Raw genomic sequence first — 19,262 nt, forward strand, 5'->3', positions numbered from 1 at the left:
ACGCACACAATGACACGCACACGCGCAAAATCGCAGACCAATTAATGTGCTGGCATAATTGCACAGTCACTCAAAAATCTAAAATGCAATCAGCGAACCAGAGAATAAAGGCTGGTCCAGCAAAATACACGCGTGACAGAATGAGGCCACCGCTCAAAACAAGAATAGTATTCTGATTTTTCTTACTGATGCCAGTAATGTCAGATGGATAGAAGAACAAAGAATACATAGAATCATTCAACGAATATTTTTTCTCCACGTTTCTATGGTGTTTTATTTTATTGAAATGAAATGAGAGAATCACATTTCCGGACGAAACGCAACTAATGCGTTTTGGAGTATTCGAGCGGCATTTTAAGACACTCTCTGTTAAGTGAAACAAAATCCGACTTGCGTGACAAATAACACGATACATTTCGTCCTGCACTGCTACCAGCTTCCGCGCAAAATAATACGAAATGTGCATTTCCCCGTCGGGTAGATGAACAGTAAACCACTTCGACCTTAACCATGTTTATTGGGCAAACCAAGTTACATAATTATATCTGAAATCGTTGCACAGCTACTGGATATTCTCTCCTTCATTCAAGATGAAAATCAAATACGCCCTTAATGGACCAAAGTGGTGAATATTTTTGGCAAGTGCAAAGACCATTTTCTCATCTTCAACCATACTAGTTATCCTTTCTCGCATCTTTAGGCCTCAAAAATACACAGACCACACACACACACACACACAAACAGACACACACACACACACACACACACACACAGGCACACACACACACACACACACAGGCACACACACACACATTCTCTCTCTCCCCCTCTCGCTCTCTCTTTCTATCCCTCTCTATCAATCTGGTTTCTCAACAGAGAGCGGTGCTGCCAATACTGTGTAGTCAATACACGGTCGTATGTCGAATACTAGTAATAGCCCTATCTCGCCGTAGCTAAATAACACATGCTTGTTTCCTCTTGAGATTTTGCGCCCTACAATTTAAATATTTACGAGTACAGAATTAGGACTGACGGTATATATGGTTGACAGTGTTTAAGCAGATCCTCCATGCCATACGGCCGAAAAAAAAAAATCAAAACAAAACACTGGGGGAGATAGAATGAACATCTCGTGTTTGTCTGTGATGTTGCTGTTGTTGGTGTGTGATGTTGCTGTTGTTGGTGTGTGTTGTTGTTGTTGTTTTTTTTTTGGGGGGGCGCTGTTTTCTTTTGTTGCAAAATGTTTGTTTGTTTTGTTTTTTGGTTGTTTGTTTGTTTGTTTTTCCTGGAGAACGGTAGAACATTTTCTTCTGTGACCTGGGTCACTTCCTTTTTGTTGTCTATAATGAGGACGGTGTTTACTTGATAACAATGTAAGTTCTTTCTTCGTTATATTATTTTCTGTGTGTCTGTCTCTGTCCCTCCCTCTTCATAATCAGGCTTTTATAAGTACCATCTTGTGTTGTCATAAAACAAATTTTAAGTACAATTCAAGTAAAACTCACCTCATGCACAGAGATTTTCCGAAAATTCAGAGCAGCTCAGATGACTGCGTCGTAGACCTGTGAAGATTAAATCGAGAAAACAGAGGAAACCGATTAGTACATCAGAAACAAGCACAAACCACGAACTTCTTGAACTTTGTTCCTTTACCGCGTCATTCCACTGCTAGACATGTATTATCTTGGCTGCTTTTCTGAATATTTGTGATGAACTTTGAAACGGCGTTCGCTCAGACTTTCGGGTATAGTGATAAAGATAGAACGTTGAAACGAAGGGGGGAGGGGTGTGGGCATGGGTGCGGGGTGACCCCATCGGGAGCTGTAAGACGGGAACACACGCACGCACACTGTGGTCCAGATCCATAAAATGTGGCAACATTGACCTTTGGCCCATAACGAAAAATGAGCCCCTCAAGTTCAGATCGGTGTCAGCAGTAACGTTAAAAGTGAAGCTATCCTTAAAGAAAATCCACTCCAAAATTTTATCAATTTTCATACGAATGAGAAAAAAAATCCTGCAGAACAGTGCAAAAATGATCAACCGGACAAGAGATAAGGAAGTTGAAATTTAGATGTTTTTTTTTTTTCGGAAAACATTTCCTGACCAGTTATCACGAACTTTCAAATCATCAGGTTGATGATGTCATGCTCTCACAATGTCATATTCATTTCATTTCATCAACTCGATCGTTAAAATATTCACCATGTTCATGAGGACTGGTCAAGAATGTATTCCGAAGAAAAAAAATGTGAAATTTCAAAATGTCATATCTTCCTTATTTTTTTTCCGATTTTTGTCATTTTTTGAACGTTCTGTAGGAATTTTTCTCTCTTTCTGTTAGAGTTCATATATTTTGGGGTGGATTTCCTCATCAATACCATATATGTGGCTCTATGATAATGCCAAGGAGTTACTGTGCCTGTATCATGTTCAATACCGCTTGCTAGTTGTATCAATGTCTCACATAAAGAATGGGTATTGTCAATGCAAACTGTCACGAAAAGATGAAAATACGAAACGCTAGGGTTCCTTTCAGGCAAATATTCATATTGCTATTCGATTCCGAGGAAATGCTTACTGTACAACGAGAGATAACCTGATAGCATTATGACGAAAACCTTCGGTTTATCTCGGTGCATGAAAAGTAGGGCGCCTAATCATGATAAAATGAAAATATGTGTTACTCATAACTACACTCATACCTACGACAATTTCTGCTGATTTGTGTTTGCATAACAACCAACACTTAGTCAAGTAAAAACTAAGCCTCCCCCTCCCAATATATATATATATATATATATATATATATATATATATATATATATATACAAAGAAGAAAAAAGGGCCAATATTGATCGTGCTCGGTATATTCACCAAGGAGGTATACGTCCTTGGAGCTTGGTATCGTAATTTCATATCAGTACTTAGATTTGTAAGGGAATCTGTTACTTTGCCGTTGTTCTGTGTTGTTGTTGTTGTTGTTGTTTTTTTTGTTCTCCTATTATCACCCAGGTGCAAACCGGAATGCATGCTCATCAATCAAAGCTACCAATTTCTTGTCAAGCTGACTTGCCTAGAAGTTCATTAATTAGCCAATATCTTTGAGTTTGTTTGTTTTTTACAAAAATAGAACTATAATTGTAATACATATCAGAAAAAGAAAAATTTCATTATAATTGTGATTTGTGCAACATATTTTTATTTTGTGTGTGTGTTTGAGCTTACAATGGCCATACACAGACCTACGTTCCACTGTGTTCTACTAGAAGGCAACACAATCATGGTGTGAAAACAGTCGCTATACTGTCTAGCAGTGTTAGGCGGATCAATAGAAAAACACCCAAAAATTTTACATTTTACATTTAAATTTACATCAACAAATAAATAAAACATTGTTATCCTAAATAATTTCGTCATGAAGCTCATGCCACGTCAAAGAAAAAACAAACAAAAATGAAATCGCTTTACTATTCATAAAACATTCATTCGAAAGTATAGGCTACAGACTTGTCGCGATCTTCTGTCTTTTTTCCTCATAATTAGTTTGCAAGCTTGAGAGAAACAAGATACTGTATATAGTACTTTGCAGACATAGGTAGGGTTGTGCCGGCGGGTCCAATATTACTGTTGCCAAAGATATTTTTATCACTGGTGAAAAATTCATACCCCTCGTGTATGCAATGCTTCCGGCTGAGATAAATAAATGAATAAATAAAATCAAACATGCTTGAAGGAGAAATATCAATCATGTCAAGGAACAACAAACACTGTGTTCCTAGTACATGTATACATCGTGCGGATGTTTTAGGCCGAATTGGCGTTTCTAAAAACTTTGCCATGACACTTGGATATTACTTTCACAGGTGCACGACAATGAGAAGGATATCCCTTCCAGCACAGTCAAGAAATTCCAAAAGCTTACGAAATAATCAGTACATCGCTTCATAGTTACATTTTATATACACACACATAATAATTATGTAGGGCCTACACTGTTTTCATCAATACGTACTGATAGAAATCATAGCATTATAGCTGTTATCAGTCTCGTGATATCCACAACACGTAAGCTGAACATAGGCACAGGTATGTCTTACCATTCATTGCTTACGTGAAAAATTTTGCCAAAAAATATTTGGACAAAGAAGAGAACATGCGACGCTGTTGTAAGTGCACGATTGTGACAGGGTGCAGGAAAAAAAAGTTAGAGGGAAATGTTACAAATACAGAAAGCACAATTTTATGACGCATTTATAGTAATTTGGTTATGTATACAGACTAAAAGACATCACTAGAGGTCAACATACACTTATTTCATATCAGGAAACCTTCAAATATGTGACACAAAATCAAGTTGTTGTTTTTTTTCCAACCCCGCCGAAATCAGGTTTCTGCTTTCAACATGACGTTAAATGCAACCTTATATTATGTTCTGTTAACCGTTAGAGATTTAAAAAAAAAAAAACTAAAAGTAAATAAGCCGAAAAGAATGGTAGAGGATTCAATTGGGCATTAAGGATTGAGAATTGGTGTGAACGTTCGAACTTTGGACTGGAACTCAACAAGTTGCAGGCGTTTTTGTGACACAGTGATCACAACTACAGATTACAGAAGAGGTGGAGGTGACGTCATCAACTGTCAACCTCTCTATAAAGAGGTTGGTGCAAATCTACTGAAGATCGATGGGACACAAAGTTCGAGCAATGACATCATCACATCGTAACTCTGCATGTTTGTTTTTTTAGACGACCGACATGACTGTTTCGTAAGAACGCGTGAAACGTTCGAGTCCGTGACTCTCTCGCTTCTGTTTGTGGTTTGAATTTGATAATAGGCTTACTCCAACCATTCTATTTGTTTCACTTCACTCTATTTTTTCCCCCAAAGTCTACTTGAGAATTCAGTGGAACTCTACACACTGAAAATCACGATGGGACGCCCCTCAAAACACAGGTCAGAGACGTACGAGATCTTTCTACGGCCAGACATCGTGCGTGGGTTGTACACCACTGCAGGTACAGATGGAAGGCATGGAACTGAGAAATCATCTTCCGCCCCATGGTAACTATACATCCGTCGGTCATTGATCACTGCGGCCAATGTGAAGAGGCAATTTATCAAATGGACGGTCCTTGGAATGTCGATGCAAGACACGTCGGTAAAGACATGTCGTCCTGTGCACGTCACTGTAAACAATGTGCACACCTCTTTATGACTCTCGTAGGAATTGAAACTGCAAATGCAGTGAATACATTGTCACAGATTCAGACAGACGAACAGCCGCGGATGAAGCATACAAATGATATCTCCTGAAAAAAAAAATAAATATGACGCTCGAATGAATTGTATCGCTTACAGTTTGTATCCAAGATCCAAGATCCAAACACTATTCAGATAAACATCCACGTAGGTTCTTTAATTAGCTATCGTTTTTGGTTGCTGCCGCTTGCTCGTTCGTTTGTTTTTTCCCCGTAATTTTAGCTAATTACATGCGAATATGCGAAAGACATACCAGAGCAAACAAACGAGATGTTTTAAAATGTCGATAAATTGAGTACGATGGAATGGTTTCCTCTAAACATTTTAAAATCAAATGGAGAGACTGTCCCAAAAATTCCCGACTCAATCTAAATACTTCAAACCATGGCCAATCAAGAGATGGGAATAAATGCCAAAAGGGGAAGGAGAGAAAAAAAAATCCACTCAAATAATGTAACTGCCGTATGCGTGTTTGCATGCAGGGAGAAGAAATGCGCTCGAGCAAAGGTGAGCGACCGACTACCGGCGGCGAGGGTGGGACATGGGTCACGTGATACTGACTCGTTTCGTCATATATAGAATGAAGAAATGTGCATTGATTTTCAATAGGCTCATCTGCATTCACGATGTTTGAACTGACGTATTTCAACCACTACAAAGTTCTATTTGTAACGGAAAACGAAATCTGTTTCCTCCCTTCTTCAAGGATGTGAATCGTACTTGAAATTACGTAAACATTACCAGGATATCTCAAATTGTCAAGCGCTTGCTTGCACTCAAAGCGATCCATACAGAATAAAATGTACCGGTATGACGTTGTTTTTTTTTTTTTTTTTTTTTGTTTACATGCTTACTTGCTTGCTTCCATATTTCTTTCAGAAACGGACATCTCGCCCACACAACGTTTCAATTTTCAAGTGTGAAGTTTCTAAGACATGAGATGGGGTGGGGTATGGAGGGGATTACGAATAGAGAATTTCAGAGTGGCAGTAGCAGTGATTTTCACGAGTGACAACGCGAGGGGAATACATCTAATGTATTGTTTCAGAGTCAAGTCACGGTAACTTGACCAAATGTGAATATCACCATACTCATCGAATGGCTCATGAGGCTGTCCCAGCGGCCCTGCCCGCACGCGACCTCTAGGCATGCTCTACATGCACTTGACAAACATTACGAAGCGAACAAATCGTTCTGGGAATGTAGGCCTACGTAAGTATGCGAGAAGGCCCCCATCGCTCGTTGGAATGTCCAGGTGCTTTGCATTCTTAAGTGTTGTCTCCCAATGTATGTTTGTCATCTTGAGGCCAATCACAGTCGTAAACAATATTCATACTCGGGGAATATTTGTTCCTGCGAAAAATGTGTCGAGAAGCAACTGACGCAAGTCAGCGCATTGGACCACCCTCCCAGGTTGTGGTTGACGCAGGATACTCGAACAATAGACATTTTCTGTATTGTATTCAAATTCTACGCATGCTCTACTAACAAACATTTCCTTAACAGCACACAAAGAATGCCAAACTAAAGGCTTGGCCTATCTAGCAAAAACTGATGAATGCCGAGTGAATTCCTGTCTAAGAAAATTAATTGGAGGGAATAGACGGAATTGATCATTACTAGGCTGTAGAAAAGTAACATTCATTAATCTAGATACAACAGAAATGGTCTATTCCGGAATCACAAGAAAATTCCGCAGGTACATACGGCACTTTCGGGACGATTCGGCACGCAATTCGGGTACAGTGTATTAGCGCTTTCGTCCATGTCTTCCAATGATGTATACGGAATAATTTTCCGTGGATGACGTATAAAATTCAAGAGATTATTTAATTAACCTGGTTTTGATAAATGTACCCAAAATTTTCGACACAAATTCGCGTTTGAAGTTTCAACCTATGAGAAGGAAGATGATGTGAAATTTTCCCGGTAGCCACGAAACGCATTCAGAATCGAGAGAATTGATTGAGTTGACATGACCGAGCAAATAAAACACTGTTGCAGCGTTTTATGTATACGTTCTGAAACCAGACCATACGTCGATTAATCGGTCGTTGGCAGAACGCGTATTCCGAGTCGAGGGAGGAGTGTTTCAAAACTTTTCCTTGAAAACATAAAAATGATTGATTTATCATTGCAAAACGACTGCTGGTCTGGATTTTCAGAAGCGTTTAACCGGCACTGACTGGGGAGTTGGAAAGTAGATCCGCCTCCCTGGTTCACTGTTACTGAATACAATGTAAACATGTATATTCCGCAGCACGCCCTCGTGTACTTGACATTCATAAGTGCCCTGACAGGTACAGCTTGATTTATCGACCTTCGTGTATTGACGAGGAACTAACAATGCGTTACAAGTTTTGAAGACATTTCAAATTTCCCAACAACGCTATTGGTTGGGTTTGTGTGTGTTGTTTCTCTTTATAATTTATCGTGTGTGTGACATTCACTACTGCAAATGTATGCGGCACAAGGGGGTTAGTATTGACGAGAATTTCAAACTTCAGAGCGGTCAACGGCACATGCAATATTGTAACAATTATTTACTACAGTATTCTAGATTGTAAAAGCACCTGCGTTTCATTTTAATCAACATGTTCATTCACAAGATGATATGACCACTTCAATGCCTAGTGCTACCTCACAAAAGCCAGATATTAATTTATCGCTTGGTTGGCAGTCGGCACACGGACGTTTGTGTTGACGAGAATTCCACATTTCGAAAAGTTCAAAAACGGCACGTGCCACTGAAATTTACTCAAGAAAATGAAAGAGAGAGAGAGAGAGAGAGAGATGAAAAAGGGGGTGGGTGAAGAGATAAATACACCCACATATCGGTGTTGCTATATTCAGAACACTACTACTGAGAACTGAACTATTATCTAAAAACGAACTTAGAAAAAACAAACAAACTTAAAAAACAAAAACAAAAAACAGGCACATGTATGTCTCAATTTTCTAGTGCCAAGTGGGCGGAATTACCCCACAGAACTCTACACTGTACACTCTGTGTGTAGAGTTCTGTGAATTACCCAGTAAGCCAAATTATGAGTAGTCTTCCCTGCAGACCGTACTTTGTCTAATGAACCATCAAGTGAGATGTATCACTTGGTCTACTCCCACTCCGTCTAATAGTCATTTTAGTTTCAACCTTAAAGGTCTAACCCCGTTTCATCTACAACCAGTTCGTCTAACTCTTTATGTGCCATGGTGGAAACCCCCTGTGTGCTACGTTATTCTGAGACACGAAAGTAGTCATGCTTTGAGAAAAAATTCTGTTTTTCCAATCTGTATAACTACTACAAATTTCTGTTAAGCTGGACATAATAATGAGGAAAGTTAAAGAGGAATGCCAAACTTTGCTTCCATATACAATGCATAACAATTTTATTTTCAATTTTTCGTTTGAATTACCAGTTGCTATACATTACTGTAAAGGCATGACTTTTGCACATAAGATAGTTAAAAAATGACAGAAACTTAGAATGTATATGCAAATCTAGTTGGGAACAGCGCTTGATAGTCAATCACCACATAGAATGCAAGCCGTATGTGAGAGGAACAAGAGCGCGAGAAACGCTTTGATTGTACCGCGGGATTAGCGATTTATCGATCGGTTTTGGCGGCTTTGTTTATTGAGCAGAATATGCGAAGTTGGCACGCCGTCGACTGAGTCGGACGTGCGAACGTGGCACATAAAGAGTTAATGACCATTTCATCCTATTGTCATTTAACCTCATTATCAGTTGGTCTACTTCCAGATGGCTGAGATGGACCACGCCCATTTCGTCTAACTGTATACCCACAGTTTATTCGGCACAATGGGAAGAAAAAAATCCAAGGAGGTAAAAATTACAGTTAGACCATCTGGTCATTAGACGAAACGATAATTGGTAAAAAACTGGGCATTAGACCAAGTGACGATTAGACCAAACGGGCATTACACGAAATTGAGAGTATAGACCAAGTGAGCTTAGCGGAGTTTAGTGGTGTATGAAGTGAGAAGTAGACCATCTGGTATTAAACCAAGTGACAATAAACCACATCAAGTAACAATGATACCAGGGGGTGGCACGAGATATCCACCTCCCTGATCATATTAACACACGCATGTGCTGCAATGACTCAATGCGATTAATATTTCTTTCATGGAAATGCATACACGAAGTGGTGACGCATAAAAATAGTGTTACAATGTAACTGCGCTCCTATGTCTTCAACAAACAATGTACTTTTGTTCGATATTACCGCGCATTCAGTGCTTAAAAGCATATTGCGATTGAACTCTTATAGTTATACCAGAAACACGGGGGGGGGGGGGGTGGTGTGCAAAAGCACGACGCGGTCATGCATGGGGTCATGTTTTTGCAACACCCGGTTATCATCTGTAATACCTCTACATGTCTTAAAACAAACAATCGAACAAATAAACATACATATCAAAGGAATTATTTGCAAAAGGGGCAAATAAGAGACAAAAATATGAATTACCAATGCACACACTAGATAAGTGCAATAGTATGAGGAGATGACAAATGGTGGGCAAGTCATGGTTCTTTTATCAGACGTCTCAACATGATTAAAGGCATAATTTACCATTTGCAGATGGAACAAAAACAAAGCATTACTGCTTCAAAATAGTTCCAAAATGTCAGTTAGGGATAGAAACAACCAATGTAAAAATTTGAACCAGTATAATCGTTGTTCAGTTGTGTTAAACATATACAAAATGTGAACAATAGTTACAATAAAAATGCTTCCAGACTAAATCGTCTACAGTTTACGGTTTAATGAGAAATATAATGATACAATTATCTCCTTATATTCTAAGCTTTACTGTAAACATTTTGTATGGTATGATGTTTTGTGATACAACTGATCTACACATATGCATCAAAAGTAATATCTTAAACATTTTTAAAATCACTGCTCCCAATGGTAAACTTGACCTTTAAATGACACATGATCGAATCGAGTCACGGCATAATCGGCACGAGATCACAAAACGGGGAAATAAATTTTACCGTTTCTTGCGTTATCACGTTGACTAGGAACTACAAACTGTAGTAATATACAATACTCACCTCCCTGATCCGACCAACAGGTGTAGTGATGGAAGCGAGTTACTTAGGAACTCCGCGCAAAACGCAATGTAATCATGGTAATGCGTGCTACCGACACTGCGTACATGTATCATTTATCATGGTACGGACTATTTTCAAAGTATGACTGCATTGCTGAACGCGGTTCCGTCCAACTCTGTTTCTTTCTACCCTCACCCCCCCCCCATATCTCTCCCTCAGTGTCTCTGTCTGCCTTTGCCCCCTTTCTCTCCTTTCTCCGGGGGGGGGGGGGGGGGGGGAGGTGATTGAAGGAACAGGAATCAAATCATGTTGTGGCATGAATGAACTCCAACGAACTTGAAGCCAGTTGTAAAAGTCACTATTCAAGCGTTCCTTCTGCGTGAGTCACTGTCGAAAAAAGGGCATATTTTTTCACTTCTTCATTTTTGTTTACAGTATTGCAGCAAGACCGTTTAGCTATATAGTCGCCCACGCATTTTAAGACTGGATTTGGCATAAACCATACTGAGCCACGGAAGCTGAATGTTTGTTGAGAAATTGCGTCATTCAATAATAATTCTTTAATGGCTTATCAAAACCTAGTTGTTATTTTTCTTGCCACTGCCTGAAGTTTCGAAGTAACCAGAACAAACCGGTTGTCACGTTATAGCGTGAAGACACCTCCTGCAGTCATCAAGATATATCGACTTCGTAGCACACCAAATCAAAAAGTAATTTTCTAAGCATAACTCTAAATTTGGCGCAGAGTATGATGCCAACCACGACGGTAAAGACATTAAAAAGTTCTTACGAACAGGACAAAGCCTATTGACGATCGAGAACCTAATTGAAAATATAGAATGACATTTGAAAACGACAGAATATACAAGAGCGATATGAGATGATTATTATGTCAATGCAAACATTGATTTTACAGAGGATAAATCAATGTGATTGGTTATGATCGCTTTTTAACGGGAACTTTTAGGCCCTTGGGCTCTGAAAAGACGACCCTGTTTTGGAAAAAAAAAAGATAGAATGAATAAATAAGTAAATATATAAATATAGACGCTTTTATCCATAGCCTATTTTCATTTCCGGCATCAGACGCATCAAGCAATGTCAAGTTATCTCTCTGTTAGAAAAAAAAAAATCAATGGAATTCACCATCCTTCAACTCGTTTGTCTCTATATCCCTGCCTTTTCCATCATCCATTATAATTATATCGATCCGTCTTTCATCAAGCCTAAACGTCATCTACCGTTTGTCTATCTATATGTATATATTCATATATCTATCGATCATCCACCTATCTATCTGCATAATTTTCATTTGTTTTCATCTATCTGTCTATCTCTCTTTCAATCGGCATATCACATATCGTCTCTCTCCTTTCTTTCTGTCCTCCATTTATTCTATCTATCTCTCCTCACATCTATCTGGTCTCTCTATAGCACTGTTACCTTCTAGTCAAACCATTCTAATGGATCATCATCACCACCGCCCGATCAATACGGACAAGATTAGAAATAGAGAAGAAAAAACAAATCCCTCGCATCTAAATCAGTTTGAAATGCCAGGACATACTAGTAGACGAGGCGAATGCCTGCCAAAGTCATAATGGTTTCCGTCTCCCATTTGGATTATGAATTTTTCATGATCTTCCGTGATCGGCTGACGAATCCGCGAACCAAATGCAACATCATGAAGTATTACTGATGACTAAATAGGAACAACATAGGCCGTACTATATGGCATAATATATCAAAATAATAATCACGGACATCATTAAGATCCTAATGTGTTCAGCTTGGCCGGGGACATTAACAATTATAATATTTTCTATGATGAGAGTAATACCGGTAATAATGATAGCAATACTGATGGTGATGACGACGATAGAATTAATATTAATAGTAATAATAGTAATAATAGTAATAATTATGATTACAAAAATAACAATTACAGTAGCATTAGTAATAATGATAATAATGATAACGACATCAATAATGACATAACATTAAGGAAAAAAAAAGATAAGAATAACATTCACAACAAATTTACTTAAATCTAAGACTATCATTGAAAAAGATACAGATTACATACATGAAAAAAGTAATCCTAACACTAGTCTTGTAATAATAAAAACATACATTATCACGGTGATATCGTTTATTAACATCATTCTTATTATCATTAACATTAAAATACCATGATAACCACACAAATACATAACAAATTTGGTCGGCTGTTGTATAGTTTTATCCTTCCTGAAATCAAAAACGCAATAGGTCTCCAAACCGAAAGAATGATTAATATTTTTTTTTAAAGTACCATCAAGCTAGATAGATATGTATGGTAAATCATTGCACCGCTCTTAGCTGCTCGTAGATTTCTAGTAAATCCACCCCCCCCCCTTTTTTTTTGGGGGGGGGGGGTCTGTACAATCATAACAATATAGATAGATAGTTATAGATAGATAGTTAGATAGATAGATAGATAGATAGATAGATAGATGAATGAATGGATGGATAGATGGATATATACATAGACCGATGATTACCAGTTGATGAGATAATGAATCATGGCCACATTCAACATACCTTCGGGCAGGCAGCGATTATCAACAATACCGGACCAATTGCGGTGAATATGGCATCGTGTAGGGCCTGTTTGTTCATTTGTTTTTTTCATAGGACATTCATCATATTTATACACTCATGCTACTTCAGCTTCTCCTCCCCTTGACAGCGGCCCTCCCCACTCTCCTAAAACGGTTGGCACGCCCACGTGGTTGGAATATATCGTAAGAATATCGGCTCAGGTTGGAACGCATCGATTTTTTCGGTGAAACCAATCTCCGCGAAGAGTATCGGTTAAGAGTATGCCCAAAGTTCACATCGATTGGGCGAAGAGGGCGCGTTTTAAGGGTGTCAAGTAGAGAACCTTTAATGTCAAGAAAAGCACAAGAAATTGAGCGTTAGACCGCGAGAGGAATATCACAAAATGGGTTACCCGAATGTTACTGTCAATTATGCATTTTGAACTTGGCAAATAGGAAGGGGGGGGGGGGGCGTGACACTGTAATGTATAGTCTACTGAGCTGTGCATATAAGGAATGGGGAAATGGGTTCGAGTCTCGCCCGCCCGGTGCTTACAACCCTGGACAGAACGTTTAAACCCACCATGTCCCAAGTTCAATCGGGTGAGTATTAAATTAAGTAGGTATACGTTACAGTCCTGAGATAATGATAAAAACACGACTCTTTGGAAGATAACGTTCACCCCGAAGGGACTGCTCTTGCATTATTAGACCACATCGTACGATAAACACCAGGCAATTCTTGTACACTGGAGAACGAAACTATATTATACGTGATGTGATGCGGACATCTACAAAGATAACGTAGGGCATGCCATGGCTTGGATTCGAATAACGTGACTATCATTATTATCATTATTATTTGGTGTTGTTGTTGTTGTTCTTCTTCTTCTTCTTCTTCTTCTTCTTCTTTTTCTTCTTCTTCTTCTTCTTCTTCTTGTATTTGCTGTTGTTGTTGGGTCTTCTTATTATTATTTTGACGACCATGCTCATTTTCGCAATTTGGGCTAAACCTTACCCTATAACGCTATTGAGATTGAAACTCGAAAAAAACTTTATTGGAATCGTGTAATCATTTTGGAGCAAACATCTCTGGTTTGTATTCGGAAACAGGCAACATGGACCTTAGCTACAAAAATAATTAATTTTATACAAAAGCACTATGATGCGTAATCACTTTCACACAGATAGTTCGATGAATAAACATAATCTTTCCAGTAACCTACAACTGGTATCTATTCGTTTTTGTTTGCCCTTGCAGATAGCCAGTCTAATCGAAGTAATTTCAGAAACATGTGAGATCATTATTATCATAATAAATGATTGTTTTGTTTCTTGTTTATGCGATGGTAATAGCAGTAAGGCAGCAGTTACGACAAGCACAAATGACGAATCAAGCTGATCTGTGTCCATATCACTGTGTGTGGAATGCAACCCCGGCGGTGGGCTCCTCATCCCCACATATTGAAATTGATGCTGGCTTAGAGAGATAATTCGCCGTTAACCCTGTACAGGGTTGAAAGGATAGTAATCACCAGAATTAAAAAATAACAATAATAAAAAGGAGGAGGAATAATGGAGTGATTGATTTCATCAGGAGCAAATTCTCTGCGACCTTCATGATGCAATGGGGTAAACGGTCCGAATTATGTGAAAAGAGCTGAACTTCAGAGAAAGAGGTCACGCAAAGAAAAAGAAAAAAAAAGATAAACTGACAGTTATAATTATTATTATAGTAATGCCGGATTGGCTTCATGATCGCACAAATAATAATGGCGCTAAAACGGTAGCAGCTAGATTGTGTGGCGGTTGAGTTGATTGTATACAGGAGTGGGGCGCTTTGGAATGGTTCAGGGCTACGAATTTTGTGCAGATCAACAAAAGATTTTTTTTCTTCTTTTCCAACGCTTCCCTTTCCTCTTCCAGGAAATAATATAGTGTAGATTTCCTTAGTCGTCTATTGCACTTCGTATCGGCGGGAACACCGCGCCAGCATTGTCTGCAGACAGACGGCCGAGCACGCCCTCGGTATGAAAGTCGAGGCACATGATCTTGTGATTGTATGCAACACCATCAGCGCTCGTCAGGGTTAATTTCCTGTTGATATTACAGCACTGTCCCTTTCAGTTAATTAGCCAGAAAAGGTGAGCACTATACTACAGGGATCCATTACACAAATTGCACAGGTACATCAACACGTAATCGATGCGATGCATTTATGCATCTTGCGGTTGTCGATAACTGCCCCACCCAATCCTCCAGTCCTTCCTTCCTTTTTCCTTCCTTCTTTTTTTTTCCCTTCCTTCTTTTCTGTTCTATACCAAAGAGAGGCAACAAGGTGCACTCATGCATGACAGTCCATAACCAAAATCTCGATTTTTCTCTCGGATTCAACTTCTGTAAGGCAGCTGTGGTTTTCCCTCCTTAAAGGCATTACTTAGTATAAACCGTTTACCTCTAAAGGGAAGTCAAACCCAAAGAGCAATGTGGATTAAGTAAAAGCAGCAACATTAGTAAAACACATCTGTGAAAATTCGAAGAAAATCGGACAATCCATGCAAAAGTTATGAATGTTTAAAGTTTTGGTGATTGAACCGCTGGATGAGGAGACTACTCGAGGTTATGACGTATGAGAGGACAACAATATAAAGAAAATATAAAGAAAATTCCACAAAACTTCATTTCTTAAAATGAAAATTACAAATTCCATCAACTTGATACTGACATAATCATGTTAAGGGAAACAATTATTCCCCCTGCTTTCTGAAAGCGGTTCATCGAGAGCTCTCTCATAATGCTAGAAAAAAAAATGTTGTTTTTTTTTCTTGAATTTCCTTTATATTTTCCTTGTATTGTTGTCCACTCATACGTCATAACCTCTAGTAGTCTCCTTATCCAGCGGTTCCAACACCAAAAACTTTAAAAAATTCATAACTTTTGCATCGATTGTCTGATTTTCCTCAAACTTTCACTGATGTGTTCTACTAACGTTGCTACTTTCACTCAATCCACATTGCTCTTTGGGTTTACCTTCCCTTTAAAGGTACAGTTTACCACTGATGGGAGCAGTGATTTCAAAAAATTTCATGACATCACATTTGATGCATAGGATGTGTAGGTCAGTTGTATCCCAAAACATCCTACTATGTAAAAATTTCGCAATAAAGGCTAAAATGTGAGGAAATATCGCTATTTTGCTCACTAAACCGTTACTGCAGACGGTTAGAGACACATTCTTATGATAACCATTGTTCACATTTTGTACATTTAACAATACTTAACATTGATTATACTCCTTCAAATTTTTACATTGGTCGTTTCTATACCTAGGATAACTCACATTTTAGAACGATTTTGAAGCACTAAGGCTGGGTTTTTGTTTCATCTGCAAATGGTAAATAATGGTAATATTATTCCCCCTGCCTTCTGACAGAGGCAAGTCAAGTATTCTTTTATCATGCAAGAAAAGTGAAAATGTTAAATTTTCTTTATATTCTTTATATCGTTCTACACATGTGGCATCACAAGCTTAGGTAGTCTTCTAATCCAGGAGTGGCTGCGCAGAAACCTCAAAAATCCACAACATTTGAACGTATTGTCCGATTTTCCTCAAACTATCACGATGTGTTCTACAAATATTGCTGCATTCACTCAATCCACAATCATAATCTATTAAAAGGTCGACTTGTCCTTTAAAGCAACTCCGGGATCCCAGCGTTGGACAGGTTTGTACGGCAAAGGTTATAGGGGAGGGGAGGTAAACGGGGGAGTGGAGGGTGGGGGGAGGGGGATATACTGTAATGTCTTCAACGAGGTAATGGTTCATCAAACAGGGACCCGAGGTCGTTTGCCCAATTTAACATCCAGTTAAGGCCTTGATTGACCGAAATGGGGGTTGAACTAGGCACGCGAGTTCGCCAAAGTGGTTTTAATTATGAGGGACGGGGCATCGATACGTCCAAGACGTGATTCAGCGCATGGAGCTACCGCGAGTTGCTCCATGTCAATTACAGGCGGTACATTGGTCAGAGATCTTCCCATCCATCGCCCCTACCTCATTCCAACTCTGAAAAATAAACAAAGTAATATGTCTCATGTCTTATATCTTAGCAATTTTGCGAAAACTGAAAAAAAAACTGCAGCATAATGCTTTGAGTGAATGCGAACGATATGATATTAATATGCACAAACTCAATCTCCAAAGCAGCCAGTGCTTTTTCAGGGTTGCATCTTGCAGATGATTTTGAATATTAAAGGACAAGTTCACCTTCATAAACATAAGGATTGAGAGAATGTAGCAATATTAGTAGAACACATCATTGAAAGTTTGAGGAAAATCAGACAATCCGTTCAAAAGTTATGAATTTTTGAAGTTTTTGTGCAGTACCCGCTGGATGAGAAGACTACTGCAGTGTATGAATAGCTTAGATGTCACATGCGTACAACAATATAAGGAAAATATAAAGAGAATTTCACAAAATTCCATCTTTTGAAAAAAGTACACATTCCCCTGACTCGCTACCGACAAATGTTATGTGTAATATTATTCCCCCTGCCTTTAGAAAGAGGCAAGTCAAGTGCTCTTTTATTATGCGAAAAAAGTGAAAATATGTTGAATTTTCTTTTACATTTTCCTTATACTGTTGTACGCATATGACTCACAAGCTGTAGTAGTCTCCTCATCCAGCGGTTCCAACACAAAAATTTAAAAAATTCATAACTTCTGCATCAATTGTCCAATTTTCCTCAAACTTTCACTGATGTGTTCTACTAATATTGTTCCATTTTCTCAATCCTTATGTTTATGAAGGTGAACTTGTCCTTTAATGTCCGATTCGCAAGGAGGCAAATATAGAAAAGCCGAATGAAAGGGTAATGTGACGAAATACACACGAAAAGAAAAGGAACGTTTGCTCCCGCAGACTATATTCTTCAACGAAACGTGAAGATATGTCAGTAAACTCTGCTTAAGACAGTCATAGGGAAATAATCAATGTGGTACAACACTAGTAAACTATCGTATCTCCTTCATGCTGAAGGCTTGGACATTTAAAAAGTGTACAGTAGGACCTCGGTTATGTAGCCATCGGAGGCACGCCGATCCCGACGTGGCCGGATAAGAGAGGTCCTACTGTATACAAAGAAGGGAGAGCTCGTGGCAAACGGTAAACGTAAACACATGTTTGTGTGTGTGTGCGTGTGTATAATTATGTGGGCGCGAGTGCATGAGTGCTTTTGTCACGGGTCTTTTTCCAGTGTGCTAAAATTGTGGTTGGCGTGATTGTTATATTGTTGTTGTTGCTGCTGCGGTTGTTGTTGTTGTTTTTACCAGCAAAACCACACGCAGACCCCGATCATTGACCCCAACTCCTACGCACTTATCGCGGGAGTGGAAATGATTTCAAGTTTTCGAATATAAGCAAGTTTAGATAAGCTGATCTCTGACGCAGGGCATCTATATAAATAGGGAGCACCGTGTAGCGTTTCATCACTAATGGCAGGAACGAATCCCCTGGATTGGCTTACATTGTAAACCAGCGATATCTATCATCTGAGTACATCCGGGATACTTCATGAAAAAATATCGGCGCATTATTGCGATGACAACCAATCCCGCTGTATTGAACGATTCAGTAGCAAGTAAGGCTAAACGATGGCAAAATGGTGACCCTATCGAACGTTTGCTTTGTCATTTGTTAAGAGTGAGCAAAATTATCTAGGCCTACAGAGGCTGGGGGTAAAGGGAGATGTAATGCACTTAGTGCGCAAATTATGATGATAATAATGATAATCAAATGTGATGGGTATAAGACATATAAAAAGTGCAGTACAATAATAATACCTAATCGATTCATGAACGTCACTAACCCCGTGAAAAGGGCAGTAATTGTGTGTTAAGGATATCCGCCGCTAGTATGGGTCCCCAGCCTCGAAAGATGTGCTGTGAAATGATGATTATACTAATGCGGAGGAAAAGAAGGGGAAACTCTGAGAGTAGAAACCATTCCAAACTTTTTGTTCGCTTTCATCGAAATCATACAATACTAAAATAGAATAAACCATATTATCATAACGCTATCCCCCCCCCCCCCCAAAAAAAAGAGAGGGGGGGGGGGGGCTTCCGTTGCTTAGCAATGATAGTTCAGACAGAATTCAAAGCTTCGAGGCGTTGTGTTCAACACAGGTGAGCGCTTTATGTGTTATGTTTCTTTCTGTTTGTCAGTGTGTTCGTCCCATACGTGTTGCCATGATAGATGAACTATACCGAAATGATAAGTGCGATGAGCAGGATAATGCATGTCGAAACTTTTAGGCGAACAACAACAGCAGCAAC

At 39.0% G+C, this 19,262-nt stretch overlaps 1 long non-coding RNA gene across 1 annotated transcript in view; it reads right to left on the reverse strand.

Annotated features, from left to right (window-relative positions):
* Window positions 1-1,413: 1,413 nt before the first annotated feature.
* Window positions 1,414-19,262, reverse strand: part of LOC139710025 (uncharacterized) — an 83,092-nt gene continuing 65,243 nt past the window's right edge. Inside the window, exon 3 of the long non-coding RNA XR_011709426.1 lies at window positions 1,414-1,562. This is a non-coding gene — a long non-coding RNA (uncharacterized lncRNA). The remainder of the gene's footprint in view (window positions 1,563-19,262) is intronic.

This window comes from Diadema antillarum, unplaced genomic scaffold (assembly GCF_040938485.1).
Source record: "Diadema antillarum isolate AM-2024a unplaced genomic scaffold, OU_Dant_1.0 scf00000004, whole genome shotgun sequence".
Taxonomy (NCBI): domain Eukaryota; kingdom Metazoa; phylum Echinodermata; class Echinoidea; order Diadematoida; family Diadematidae; genus Diadema; species Diadema antillarum.